Below are 12,926 nucleotides of genomic sequence, written 5' to 3'. Positions count from 1 at the left end.
TAAAACAATTAGGTTTCCAAAAGTAAGAATAAACTACGAATTCAAGTAAAATTTTCAGTCATCTTATAAAAAGTGAGCAATCCTACTTTTAAAATCACTTGCTATGACAACTAATAAAAAGTTTAGCATCACGAAATTCTTGCTAAACTTTAAAAAACATTATTGAAAGAAAAATTGGATGTTTCATATCATAATAAAATAAATTATTGCATGATTATGGTCTCCAGTCTGAAAAAAACCTGCATGTGATTTGGCATTTCTTTATATTTACACAGTTTACTAATGATGTTCAAATGTGCTATTAATGTACTGACACAAAAATATATAGTGTATTTTATACAAATATAACTGATGTAAATGACAAAAACAAAGTTTAAGGCTGATGTCTCTATTCATTTTCACAGAAGCAAAGCAGCAGATTTTATAAATAAAAACAGTTAACAATGTTACTGAATATAATAGGCTATATTAAAACCGTTATTGCACGACATAGGCCTATTCTTACAGGCTACACAGACAAAACAGTGGGAGATGCGTTTATGCATTTGTTTTTCTATTTTACGCATTAGTAGTAAATCAAGACTTCGCAAGTTCTCTTGTAAAATAAAATAGTAAAAAACAACAACATGGAATAAACTGTGTACAGAAAGCGAGTAAAGAACTCTCAACATTGGGCTACTAAAAAGGTCAGTTTAATCTTCGCAAAAACTCCCATTAATAAAAAATCTGACTACACTCGACAATTAATCTCTTACACTGCATCTTTGTTGTTTATGATGAATTCGGTGCCTGCATGTACACCGCTTTTATTATTATTGCAGCTTAGATGTTCAAATAGCTGCAGTAGCCTACACTCTTAAAAATAAAGGTGCTTCAAAAGGTTCTTCAAGCGATGCCATAGAAGAACCATTTTTGGTTCCACAAAGAACCATTCAGTCAAAGGTTCTTTAAAGAACCATCTCTTTCTTACCTTTTTGTAATCTGAAGAACCTTCTTTCGTCACAAAGAACCTTTTGTGAAACAGAAAGGTTCTTCAGATGTTAAAGGTTCTTTATGGAACCATTTAGAAAAAAAGGTTCTTCTATGGCATCGTGAAGAACCTTTATTTTTAAGAGTGTACTCCGACTTTGCCACAAGGAAAAGTGCGTAGCCTACGCCTGCTCAGACCCTGACGTGGCGGTAAGTACTTTTCCACGTCAAAGACTGTTTTTATTAATATGAATGTTGCCGTGGATTTTAGCGTACACACACTCTACGATCAAATCTGTGCGCACACACATTTTATAAATGAGGCCCCTGATTACCTTGCACAGTACTTCAGAGTAAGATCTTCACAAGAAATTTGACGCAAAGTAAAAAAAATAAATAAAATAAAAAATAACGTTTACTTTTTATTCAGTCAAACTAGTCTTGTTGTCTTAGTGTTATACATGTGATCAAAAATGAATTATGAGATTAACTGGCTGTTATCATTCTTAATGAGTACAGTATTCCCCACTGAGAGGGACTACATTGTGTTCTTATCTGTTAAGTGCACCTCCACACCAGCTCTAATCCTCCTTGAAGATTCTCCGCATTAAGAGCAGCTTTTTCCCACATCATGCCCTGGGACAAGATTTTGTTTGTTTAATCCATTTTTGGTACCTTAGAATTTCAGGTGAGTGAATAATGTAAATTACAGTATGATGCTAAAATGGAAAATTAACAGTATGCTGTTGATATACTGTATAACTGTGTCATCACATAGACTGTTGTGTTAGTTCACATAAGTGGAACCACTAATTAAGCTGACTTGGGGGAAAAAATGTCTTCAAGCATTTGAAAAACACCAGACAGACATGTAAACTATGTTAAAAACTTTTTTTTAACCACAAGGTATCTTTAATAATAATCTTTCTTCAGGTTACATCGATAGGTCAGTAGTTCAGAGATGATATTATTATTTGGAGATACGAGCGTCTGCATTACTTACCATTGGAGAAAGTGTAACGGTCAACTTAGATGACGTGATCCTTGATAACCAATCACATTACACCCTTGGCGTCATTGAATTTCAGTCAAGAGTTGTGCAACACTCAATTGCCATTTACGGATACCATAGGAATGAATGAAATGTACACTCTAATTAATGCTGGGTTAAATACAACCCAGTGCTGGGTAAAATAGGGACAAACCCAGCAATTGGGCTGTTTTGACCCAGAGGTTGGATTAAATGTTTAACCCAACCTTCTGGGTAGTAACCCAAGCGCTGGGTCAAAACAACCCAATTGCTGGGTTTGTCCCTATTTTACCCAGCACTGGGTTGTATTTAACCAAACATTTTTTAGAGTGTTCCGTAAGCTGAATCCCACCTGTCGCAAAAAGTCTAAAACGACTTTTTTTTTCGGCGTAAACTCTAAAAATAGTTAAAATCGAAAACTATTGTTTAGTGTAAACTATGTTGAAGATTAGCCGATAGGCTGTCAATTCATTAAATGATAAGCTGTTTCCTCACAAAAGCTCTTTATTCAGCATAGTAAAGCCTCTCCTCCATTGACATCCATTCAAACAAAACGGCCTCTGGTCTCCTTTCCTGCACCGCCAAAGCTGCAGCATTAGTAGTAGCCATTGCACTTTTTTGGCTAAAGGTTGCAAGCTTGCCTTCCAGTGGCTTTGAGTAATTGGTGACCAAGTGTGCCACACACATTCTGAAAAGTGAAGCCAAAAAATGTAATTTGCCATCTGGTGGCTGGCTGCAGTATAGGTCATACACCCCGCCCTCTAACGGGTGGCTCCAGCTCACGACCACTACAGCGCAGACTCTGGCTCCAAATTACGTAATTTTCGCAAGATGACAGCGGCCATAATCACTTTTCTATAAGTGGAAGGAAGTGGAGACTCATCGTCCATTTTTTTTTACAGTCTATGGTGGTGGCAAGTGACTGCCTTTATGAGTGAATCATTGAATCATTCACTCAAAGAATTTGTTCAACTACCCTGAATCATTCAGAAACAAAACAAAGGATCTTTGAGTGAGTAACCAAATCATTCTCTCATGTCTTTCAAAAATACTGATTTTGTCATGAACAAAAAACAATTCTGTGTTGTTCAGAGATGCAATGGCTAATTTTTGGTGTAACAAAAATAGGCAATAGTACCTGCAATTTTGTGTCTACAAAATAAGTAACACACTTTTAACTTCATGTTGTATAAAACCATGTGAAAGTGTGTTTATTTTAGAAGGGAGTGTGCAGGTTGTTTAGATCTGGTAGTTTTAGCAGAGCAATGGCTCTCATGAGAGGGCTGATTAGCGGTCCGGTAAATCCTCTGGGAGGATGTGCTGCCACAGAAGCACTTCAGTTCCTTTTGTAGCTTTTACAGTTTTATGATTTCTAAGTGTTATTTATGTATATTGACCATAAATTATTTTAAATGAGCTTGCCACCAGATGTCATGATGAGCTAGCCTTATGGTTACAGGTAACAATATGTTTTATCAGTCCTATGTCATATTCTGCAATCCCTTGACCCACAGCTAGCATAAGTGTGTGAACAGAAGACATGAGAGCTTGTGGCCTTTTCAACATATCCTTCTGCAGTCCTCTAGGTTGAAATTGGAGCCACGGTGGTTTGATTTAACTGAACTGTGAAATAGGATATGGGAGAGCAGCAAACTGTAGCAAAGAGGGTGATTAGACCTTATTTTGATTTTTTAGTTCATAGGCTCAGCACACCTGGAGCACAGGTTCAGAAGCTGTTCATTTCACTTATATTTCGTAGGATGAGAACAGTGAACCTATAGTGAGATGAGAAGAGCTCTCAGTCATGTCCATTCAGATATGTGCCCTTAATGTATTATAGCCTACCTAATGGCTCTTTGCTTTAGAGAAGCTCTAGGGAGGCATTGCTTTAGTGAACTGGACTTTTTTGTAGGTTTCACCTTCACTTGTATAAAGGCCAAATTACTTAAAATTAAATAATTAAATAAATATTTTAATATTTAAACAAATTGATAATACATCATTAAACTTCATTAACTTATTATTATTAAATTATAATTTAGTAACTAAATTAGACATGCAGCTGAAACTAACAGACTTTGGCTGCACAGCGATTATTCAGGGTTTTGAAAACTACAGCCCTGAAAATAAATGTGTGAGTTAGCTTTTTGAAATGTTCACTGATTACTGTGAAGTGGAAATAAAGGCTGTTTGCTAAAGACTGGAAATATTAAACAAGTAGGAAGCCTAAAGAAGTAAGGGTGCCCGATGGTGAAACCATTAAAAAAAACAAAATGTGAATAATATTTCTTAAAAAACACATTAAGCTTAAATAACTTTCCAAATATATGACAGAAATGACAGTACAATTATTAGTGAATGTTAAAGTTTGATGTCAAATGAGCACAATGTAAAACACGGGGGACTGATAATGTATGTTTACCAATGAATAAATGTTGAAGGGCATCCAAATAATTAATGTTTAAATATGTTTAATAATAATGTTAATAATAATGCACTGATTCCAGCCTCTGTACTAGATTCTGTCAAAAGATTTAGCTCTGTTTGTCTGATACCCAAAACCAGTTAACAACAAGTCTTGTCTGATACCCAAATTCAGTCAAGCTATATGTTATTGTTTTGAGACATTTTGTAGCTAGAATAGGATGGACCGCAGATGAGTCTGGTTCTTGAACACTTCAACACCATTGGAGTTTTTTTCCATGACATAGTCTTAAAGAGATTAAGTGACAGCATATGATTTAATGTAAGTATTTAATGTCATTTAGGGCCAAATGACTATCTATCATTGAAACATACATTTTCTGTAATGCTGCTTTGAAACAATCTTTATTGTAAAAAGCTATCTAAATAAACTAGAATTGAGAATTGAACTGAATATTGTCTGATACTCAAAATTGTATTACTATCAGCCCAAGATGTTGACAAAGAAAAACAGTGAAGAGTAGAAAGCAGGAGAAAATTTTATGATGAAAATGTGCAGGGTTTATTGAATAATCTTAGTATATGATTTTATATGTTTCATTGCTCAGTTGATCTCCGTCTGTTATCAAACTGCTTCACAATATTATCCCATAAAACCTTGACACAGAGACATTCCCTCATATCTTTTACACATGAAGATAAATATTCCATGAACATATGCAAAATATTATTATGAAACAATGATTTTATTATATTAACACATAATATGAAACAAAAATAGTAAACATTCCAAGAGCAAGGAAAATAATATAAACTTACAAAATAAGTTTTACAGATGGAGATGACAGACATGACATTACAGTCTTGAGTTTCATAATTAATCGGTATGTGGATGCTGTAATTTCCGGTCTGCCAGCAACCGAGAAAAGACTAATAAAGGTGATGATAAATGGGGCAACTTTTTGAGCATTATTGCTGGGCAATTTTGCCGTTAACAGGCAAACAGGTGAGACAGAGGGCCTACGACCGATCTAGACCATTCTCAATGAGAAATTGCCCAAGCAACATTGCCCTGTGTATCTTCACCTTTAGAGAAATCCAAACATACCAGTGCAAAGATGAAACTCACACACAGCCTGAACTTTTTTTTTCTTTACTGAAGATCGTGATGTTGTTTTTTCAGAATCTTTTGAATCTCTGTATGAAGTGGCAGAGCAGCTGGGATCATGATGTTTTGGCAGTGTCCAGGAATGAGCCTGTAAACTTTGTAAGAAAAAAAAGGACATTATGCAAAAGTTGTTGCAAAGACTCACTGCAGATGGAGATGTCAGAGAGCATATTTCAGTCTTAAGTTCCATAATTAATCCGTTCTTGGATGCCGTGATATCCAGTCTGCCAGCAACTGAGAAAACACTAACACACCGCTACAAAGATAAAAAGCAATTAAATTCACACACAGCCAGAACTATGTTTTTGCTGACGATCCTGAAGATCTCAGTTGACAAAACATTTTCAAACTTACAAACAACAACAAAATAGCCTGCTTCTGAAAGGTGTTTGCCACGTACTGTAGCTGCACTCCTACTGTTTCTCTGGTGTCACTTTCAAATTAATCTGCATGAAAGCTATGGAAGACTCTCTGGATTGAAACCCTACAGCCTGCCTTTTAGTGCTTAAACTAATATTAGCTTCAATCTACAGATGAAACAATGGGTCAGCTGAACCACTGATTGCATGGAATGGCTAAGGATGGGCATGAATGAATGATTGTATCTGTACTTGCTCCTCTAATTTTGGTTGACTGGAGGTTAAATAAACATCTGACAGCCTCTAGCACCTAAAGCTAAATGTTGCCATGAAACTCGAATACAAAAAAAGTCCCATATCTTAGAGAAATTTACAGTTTTCTCATTGGAGAGTGCTGCAGGGCTGCAGGGATTGTTGTAGTCCAAAACCTGGAAACTAGTTAGCATTTTAGCACTTCCGGGTTCCATTGTTCTGAATGGATTGGATTTTTGAATGGATTTTTGGTTAAATGCCTGAAACAAGGTGTGTGGTTAACGCAAGCTCAAGATATTTTCACGGTTTATTCTACAACATAAAGTACATCAGTAAAACTACGGAGGTTGTCTGGGACATCACACCAAATAGGTAAACCTGCCAACTCACTACTTCACACTTTCAACTGTTTCACACTTGCAAACTCAAACTTTCAGGGAATATGGATATTAAATAAAGACTGAAAGAGTTGTCAGAGGCAGAATGGTGGTGCAATGTGCTGTAGTTCATTTATAAGCTTTGTTTAGATTTTTACTTCTGCTGATTGCATTTAGGCTTTAAAATTTGTTAAGATTATCATGATGAACAAAACATGTAAGAATCGTAGTGACCAAACTTTTGTTGGTCACTAAGCTTATTTTCTGCAATAATCCAAATGCCAGTGGACAAATCTCTATATCTGCTATTGTACAGCGTGGTTCATTCAGTCAGGGTTTAGATGCTGAATTTTATATTATTCTATTCTAGTGCAGGAGCTACTGGCCCTTTATGGCTTCATGTGTGTCAGTTTTGTCTTTCATGGAGAATGAAGGTGGGGGAATGTAATGGGGTCACATTGTCTGATTTGTTGGAGTCTGTGGTATAATGTGAGCTCAGTGCACATGGGGATTTGGATCTATGATTTTAAACTGCTGCAGGAGTCTCCACTGGTGCACATTAAGAAACGTTTCATGGAGTCTTTTTGGTCTTTGGTATTTGAGTGTTTGAGGGTGATGCTTGTGTTGTGAAATGTTTCATGAAAGGAAATTTAAAAAGCTCCTCTGCTGCAGCTCTCAAATCCTTAAGATGTCAGGTTTAATGTCACTTATGCCAAACGACATGTTTTATATTGATCGTGATGCACCAAATTTTAATATGTATGTTTCAAAATGCACTAATGTGATATAAGAACCACAGTGTACTTAAGTTTCCTCTCACAAATCGTGTATCACTTCAGAAGACAGTCAGATAAAGCTTTTTTTAATTTTTAGGAGGCTTGACAGTCACTGGTCACCATTCACTTTCGTTGTATTGAAAAGAGCTGCATGAACATCCTGCCAAAAATCATCTTCTGTGATCTGTAGAAGAAACTATACAGGTTTGAACGACAAGAGGGTGAGCGAATGGTCAAAGGGGGTAAAAAAACTCAACAAAAAACAACAACAAAGCACTGTTGCCCTCAATGCCTAAGTGAGGTATGACAAACTTGTCAAATTGATGAATTCTTTGCATGCCAACCGGCGGTTAGCCAGTAAGAGATTCAAACTGCTTTGTATTACATAAAGTTATTATGACAGACATCAGACCACTACTTATCTTGGCAGTGTAACATCGCTGGGTATCTGTATTCCCATCACTAGAGTGGTCACCACAGGAGCCAGTCCGAAAATCAGCCCACTTACCCATCATGCGAATTCTACTCTCGTTAACAGACATATTACAGGAGGAGGTCTCATTATTGCACCTCTGACTGTGCATAGATGGTAAATCCAAGATTAGAAAGGTGTTTACCTCCTAAGGGAATATGGTGTTGTACTAAAGTCACATCTTCTATTTTGCTCTGTTGTGACGAGTCAGTAAGTCAGGAAACATTTTGATGTCAAGTAACTTGAGTTATTCTTTTGTAGTCAGCCTAAATCCAGTGTATGAATGTAGCAATATTTCAAAATGAAAGGAAGACTGTGTATCATGAATAAACCAAAACAGTAGTTTCTTTTAATTTATATCCAAGAACATTTACATTTAGGGCAGTTAAAACCTCAGCACAAATATTTTTTACATTATTTGGGTCTGTCTAAAAGATGGAATTACATTTCCCATAAGCATGCTTTTAAAACAAAACAACACAGGTTTGGAATATCATGAAGGTGAGTAAATGATTACTTTTCATTTTTGGGTGAACTTTTCCTTTAAGGTTAGATTTTAACATTTCGTTTTAATTTATGTAAGATCATATTTTAAAAGTAGCCATCAGTTATGCAACACCAACTGTAGCTCTCTGGCCTCTGTGTTTCCAGCATTGCCTTTAAAAGAATGGAATTTGTGAGAAGGGAAATTAATTTTGAATTTCATATCAGAGGAAGCCATCAGGATACAGGATATTCCGATGGGATGTGACAATACATATTGCATAATCTACCAGAACAAATAAACAAATCCAGAGACAGTGACCCATCTGAGCTATTGATATTAAAATCATAACTGAGCCAGTGTCTGCAGACAATGTTTATGATGTATGAAATTACCTGTCAGAATTCAGAATATGTACAGAGCTGCATATTGATTCCACTCTGGTGGAATGTTCTGGAACATAGTATGCTAAGGATAAGACAATAACAGCGGCATCATATGTCATCAGGTCAGAGGAAAAACAATAATCTAATATTATTATATTAGATTTAGATTTAGTTTTTAATAAAACACATTCATATTCGCTAAACTAATGAAAATGGAGCATATATGAGCTGTGCTGTAACAGCTCAGGCTTAATTATATTAACAAACTAGGGTCTATCACATATTTTCCACTCAATGAGGCATGACAGTCAAGCCCCTAGACAGGTTCTTCATGCAAGTACCTTGCATTTTTTTAGTGTTTGAGATTATCACATGGAAATAATGATATGCTAGATTTTATTTTAATGCATTGATCTGAATCAAACCACAATGAAGCAATATGGAATCAATATGCCTCCCATGTACCTCTTTCTCAAATGCCTGATGTTACATCCGAAATCAAGAACTGCCATTTCAAAGATTACCCTTGTATGAAATGTCATAGCATTGACCTTCTTTGGTGAAGTACACTCATCTCTAGGGCCTGTCTGCCCTTCTTCATAATCTGGAACATTTGAGAAAGAAGCTTCACTGATTCTGTTTCTCTTGAGTGGAGCCTCTTGACTCCTCAAGCTCATCAGTGCATTAAAGTGTAGAATTAAATCCCCACAATTACCATGTAATATTTGACTATTTAGGTTGTTTTTGAGAAACGGTGGCAAATTGATGAAAGATGATTACTACACTTGAACCAGATGGACCCTTCTGTCTGGGGTCCAGGAAGGTAGGTGTTAAGTGTACTAAGCAGGAGAAAGCACCTCTAGGGTGACATAATACTTCTGTTCTCCTACACAAACACCAGACCCAAAGACAATCAAAAATGTCTGGTCTACTGCTGAAACTGCCTTCATATTTGTTTTTATTGTGTTACTATGCGCCTGTTAGTGTGTTCCGTTTGATTTGATTAAGTCTATCACTACAAACAAATTTACATCCGTAAGTATATACTTAGTTTGCATCTAAGTGTTTCTTTAGTATTGCAACTACAGTATACTACAAGCAAACTTTAGATATACTGTTAGTTTACTAGTTCTGTAATTTTAGTTTATGAAAGTAAGCATACTTTCAATATTCTTGTTTCATAATTTTTCAATAAGTTTTCTTTAAGTGATCTTAACATCATACAGAAGCTTGTTTCTGCAACAATATATAAAAAAAGAAAAATAGCTTTCCTCCCCACACAATAAAAAGATATTTCACAATTATGGCTTTTTTTATTTTATTTTTTTACTTTCGCTTTAACTCAAAATTCCAAGATATAATCTCAAAATCAAGAGATATAAATTTATAGTTCTGAGATGAAAATCCACAGTGACCGTTTTATTGTTTTATTCTGTGGCGGAAACAGGCTTCCATCTTATATATAATTTAATATTTGTATATAATTTTTTTTAAATTGGAGACCAAGTATACCTAAGAATTTTGTGTATAAAAAGTAGATTGAAAGTATACTTATTTTTAATTTAAAGAGGTACACTAATAGCACATTTTAATTAACATCTTTTTTTGTAAAGCTAGATGTGGTAATTGCCAAAAAAAGTGGTCTCGGAGATTGCATCGTCCACCAGGTGAAAATCATATTTATTATTTATTTAGTCTGGCTGTTTTTAAACACATATGACATTAGAAACTATAATTTTTTTTGTTCAAAGAAATTTTATAATAACCTTGCAGCTAAAATCCCAGCTCCCTCTTAAATGCTTAATTTCAATGAATTGAAAAAGCTTGTCAGTGGAAATAACTGTGAAGTATTTTTTTCATATCTCCACCACAAGTCCAATGCACAGTTTCAGACTTCACATAAGAAATGCAAACAGTCATTATATCCTTACTGCATCAGACGCAAGCTATTATTGACTGTGCAGAATGTAGAACAACTTCTGTATATTTAACCTACCATGTATTGAGGAGCAATCAATATTTGTCTCCTCTCAATGATAAATGCATTTTTTCCTGCAGTAAATGAGGGGTTTGTGAAAGGTAAAGCTGTGCAGTTCAGCTCTGTCAGGGTCCTGGAAATGTTCTGTGCCAGGCTGCTGAATAATACATGTTTAAATGCTTCACACAGAAGGACGACCCTGGGTGTCCCTTCATCACGAGCCTCCTACAACAACCTAATTACAAAGCACTATCACAGCAGCTGGGTCCAGCATAATGAAATGTTGTGCGGCACTAAACTGTGAGCAATTGTCTTTCCTGGGGAAAAGGAAGAAGAGTTTGCTTTTCCTTACTGAGAGTTAATACCTACTCAAGGGCTTTTGACAATTAAAGGGATTGTTTACCCATTTACCCCAAAATTATAATTCTGTCATTTAGGCTACTCACCCTTATGCTGTTTCTAATCTAATACTTTATTCTGGGAAACATAAAAGAAGATATTTTATTTATTTAATGTTTTTATTTATTTATTTATTTATTTTTCTATCAGGATTTTTATTTGTGGGTGAACTATCCCTTTAAATGATTAACCCTGGGTCATTTGAAACTCTGGGTCAACATAATCCTGGGTTATATTTTTTTAATCTTTTCAGGTTAACAGGTTAAGAGATTGATTGGACGAACAGAGCGCGCAACCTGTTCCTGCCTTGCTCTTGCTCATAATTTGTGTTTAGGCTATACAGTATATTCCTGAGACTGTCCTTGATATAGTTTTCGAACATAACTGTAAGAATAAAATTGTCTCCTCTTCACTCCAACTGACACATTTTCCGTCACTGTCAGATTTAGATTTTTTTGCTTCGCTGAAACGAAAAACGCATGAAATTTTCTGTGACTGTTCAAAGCATATGATCTGGAAAGGGCTGTTCAGTTTTTATTTTTTGGTTGCTAAAATAAACTAGCCATTTTAAGGGCCATTCACACAGAATGCACTTTTGTATTTAACTGCACTGCTTTTACTTAGTTTTTCTATGTAAACGTGCTAGACACAGCAGTGTTTGGCCATTGCACCTGCATCCTTTGCAGCTCTCGTGCATGACATGGCATTCTAAAAAGCAAGAGCTACAGTTAAAAAAAAATTTTTTGTTGCTTTTTTAACCGCTTCACGCCCATTAAACATTGAGAATGAAATAATCGAATCAGTCTCCCTAGCTTTCAAAGAAGCTTGCTATTTGCAATTTGCAATTATCATGGGATTGTGGTTCTTTCCCTAATTAAAGCAAATTCTGCACAGAACTGACCACCGGTGATCACTGTGAAATGGATGGCAGTTAGAAATCTGTCCAAGTGTCGTCCAATTTGTTCTGATGTCATGCTGATGTCTGATGTCATTAATATCATTATTAACAAATATTGTATGATCTCTGTACTATCAGTATTTTAATGCAAGATATTTAAAGTGTACTTGAAGTATACTTGCAATTCACCTTTTTCCTGAACGTGGAAGTCTCGCCCGACTCATACTGGTACGATGCTTTACATTTCCGGTCTCTGGTGTTTCTAGTCAAATGAATGTATTTTCCCAGCTGATAATATAAAGTTAAACCCATGAAAATCGTTTTAAAAAGCACATGGTGCCATAGTTTCATCACTTTACAGTGTCGCAATGACTGTCTTTTTGCAGTAACTCACCTGTCATAGTTTAATGAGTGGGTAGGCCTATGACAGGGTTCCTCAAATCTTGCCCTGGAGGGCCAGTGCGCTGCAAAGTTTAGCCCCAACCCTGATCAAACTCACCTACCTGTGATTTTCTAATGATCCTGAAGACATTGATTAGCATGCTCAGGTGTGTTTGATTAGGGTAAAAGCTAAACTCTGCAGGAAAGTGGATCTCGTGGGCCAGATTTGAGGATCCCTGGCCTATGACATGAAGCTGCTGGAGGTCAGCTGCATTGAAAACACATGAGCTCATATATACAGCTCCCTATCGGGGTGAAATTCGGGGGATTTTTATTTTGTTTTTCACACACAGTATTTTAACTTAAGCGCTGCAAGCCATGCTCGTTTTCTTTTGTCATCGTTTATGCAAGGCATACAGCGCCAGACATGGACAGATTTGCTGGTACGCAAAATTTCTTAAGTTTGCTATTACTGTGACAGCCGCCAATAGCACAGCTTAATCCTGCGCACATTTTTATATTTAGTTATACTGAAAAAGTTTACCCTGTTTTAACATGGATTTCTATGGAGAC

At 35.9% G+C, this 12,926-nt stretch overlaps 1 long non-coding RNA gene across 1 annotated transcript; it reads right to left on the bottom strand.

Moving 5' to 3' along the window:
- Nucleotides 1-5,316: 5,316 nt before the first annotated feature.
- Nucleotides 5,317-12,447, bottom strand: LOC107593024 (uncharacterized). The gene is made up of 3 exons (XR_001610049.1): nt 12,367-12,447; nt 12,162-12,260; nt 5,317-5,686 (listed from the first exon to the last, which is right to left on the bottom strand). It is a non-coding gene; the product is annotated as an uncharacterized lncRNA (long non-coding RNA).
- Between the last annotated feature and the right edge of the window lie 479 nt (nt 12,448-12,926).

The sequence above is a fragment of the Sinocyclocheilus grahami genome, unplaced genomic scaffold, assembly GCF_001515645.1.
Source record: "Sinocyclocheilus grahami isolate Dianchi unplaced genomic scaffold, SAMN03320097.WGS_v1.1 scaffold162.1, whole genome shotgun sequence".
Taxonomy (NCBI): domain Eukaryota; kingdom Metazoa; phylum Chordata; class Actinopteri; order Cypriniformes; family Cyprinidae; genus Sinocyclocheilus; species Sinocyclocheilus grahami.
The sequence above is the reverse complement of the archived record's forward strand: the minus strand, read 5'-3'. Positions and strand labels throughout refer to the sequence as shown.